Here is a 2,623-nt window from a genome sequence, read left to right as displayed (position 1 = left end):
TTGGATGATATTATCGGGCCATGGGTGCAGGTTGGCTAGGTTGGGACAGGCTGCAGCGCTGGGGGAGCTCGGCTGGATTGGCAGGACGCGACCCACGAGAAGTTACTGGGCGAGGCTGCAGCAGACATGTGGGTCAAACCCAGCCAGGCGAGCGGTTGCGAGGCCGATGCAGGTTGATGGTAGTAGTGTGACGTGCAGCTTGGGAGGAGCTCGGGCTTGGGCGTGAGAGATCGGGCGAGGCACGCGGGGCGTTGGCTGCTACCGACGAGAGGACATGTCCGGTGTGGGGTCGAGGCGTTGTGAGCCCTTGGATGATATGACAGTGCAGACCTGATGAATGACTAGGGTTTTGGAATTTGTAATGTTATCTAGCTAACCTTTTCTGGAAAATGATGATAAATGAATATCGTTTTGCTGATATTTTTAGTTGTGACGTGTGATCAAATGATGGTAGTTTCTCTTTGTTTTGTTTTAAAAAATCTTCTTTGCAAAAGTTGGCATGCTGTTTTGAAAAAACTGGTAACCCTCAAATAACTAAAACTACCATCAAAACATACGTAAATGTCACCCCTCCCAGCGAACGTTCATCGGATAAGAGGGTCTTTTGAGATTGGAGACTAGGAAACCTAATTTGATCTATGAAAGCTGTCATTTTTGCTAGGGAGTGATCATTCATATACGAAAGGGTGGGATTGCTTAAGTAGGTTGTGTTAGATGGTTGGGCTATTTAGGAAATAGGAAAAATAGTCCATGACATTTCATTTAGCAAAAAATATTTATTTATTTAATTCACTACTACACCTCATATATTCAAGCGTTCAGGTATAAAATCGACTCCTATTCGGATGAAATTTGGCATGCGGCCTCGATATACTGTAACAAGACAACACGCAAACTTTTGACTCATTTTGAGAACATTTAATTCCAATTTGTAAAATAATTTGAATCGCATCGCACGATCATGTGCGAATTGTCTAGTTGGTCTCCAAGGAGAAGGTCAGATGACTAGGGGTACTATTCATGTTTATGGAGAACCATGAAATAAAATAGGGTTATAAGTTCAATAAAAACACCAGCATAATATGGTATAAAGGCATAAAGGCAATGTGCTGCCGATGCAATGTTGAGGATGCCACGATGTTGCACAAACGATAATAATAGCCACTATAATAATTAGGGTTACTTTCGGTTGTACAAGCATCGTGCGCTGCCGCAAATCTAGCTCAGTCCTCTGCGAGCCACGACGCTTTACTATTGCCACATCTAGCGCTGCCATGGGGACCCTTGGGGGTTGCCATGGGGACCCACCGACGAGCATGGTGTGACTACGCGAGGATGGCCTATGGCCAACAACTTCAACAACCTCGACTGGTGGCGTGACATTGATGTCCGCATGCGCGACGACCGCTATGTCTTGTTGCGCATTCTGTGTCAGGGAGGCACCATGCTTAAATCGCCAAGGCTACCTGCTCCAACCACCTGCATGTGGAGCTGGACCTGTGAGGGGAGCTCCTGCAAGCCCATGCCGTCGTGCGAGAACGGCGATGACACTATGCTACGATGGATGGTACGGAATATTGGAATTATCTTAGCCGCAGGCTGCAATTAGGTATGCCTGGAATTGCATTTGATGAGGGGTGGTTCTGGAACGGCGGTGACCTCTTGCTAGGACATACGGCGCAAGATGCTGGAACCGACCCCCGACGTTGCTACGATTATGCCACCCACGTGATGTAACTAGTGTAGAGAGACGCTTTGAGTATGGTCATGATGTGCTGGAAACGGCCTAACGATAATGTTGCAGTAGTGGCCTCTCTATGTGCTGGAACGAGCGTCGGGGGACGCTGCCACCGGGGTCGGCCCATGTTGCGACTAACATCGGGAGGACAAGATAAGTTGGACAAAATGCTACAATTAGGGTGATGGACCTTCGTGAGCTCGTTGTTGGGTGGTGTTACTAGTATGGCCTTGGGGGATGATATGAGCAAACCGCATGGTGCGATGAGCTCGCATAGTGGTGTGCTTTGTGTGCAAGGTGGAGTAGAGATATAGTTATGGGAGGGAATGAGAGTGTGCGACTACATGACTAAAGGAAAATCAAGGAAGGGTGCATCCAATGGTTGTGCGAGTTCAGACTGGACGGCTCAATTTTTAAAACGGAAGTTATTGTGTACGTAAGAGATGAAGAGAACATATATAGTTGGGCAATAGATTTATCCTTGGAAGAAACACTACAATGCCATCATTATAAAAGACTATAATACTATTTTGTCAAGAGGTAAGTTTTAATCTCAACCACTCATCTGCATCGAAGTTTTAAACCTTTTAAAAGAGGGTGTACTAAAGCACATGTCATACTCTGCATGCTTGGTTGTATGGCTCTCAACTGTGTATTCACTTGGTAGTAATAGTTGGCACTTCTTTGTCCATGATGTTGACTTCCTACTTTCTCTTTTCAATATCTTCAATTGATTTTGAATACTATAGGATGCTGCTTCATGATCTCTTCAGTGTGCTATATTGCAGTCGTGTTGGATATTGTGCCTTCCTTCTCTTTCAATCTTTTCTTTTATTTGTGTTCTGTTGAAAATATGTTGTTAAAACCTTGAAAGACCATCTGATG

This window comes from Triticum dicoccoides, chromosome 5A, assembly GCF_002162155.2.
Source record: "Triticum dicoccoides isolate Atlit2015 ecotype Zavitan chromosome 5A, WEW_v2.0, whole genome shotgun sequence".
NCBI classification, from domain to species: domain Eukaryota; kingdom Viridiplantae; phylum Streptophyta; class Magnoliopsida; order Poales; family Poaceae; genus Triticum; species Triticum dicoccoides.
Note: the sequence above shows the minus strand (reverse complement) of the source record.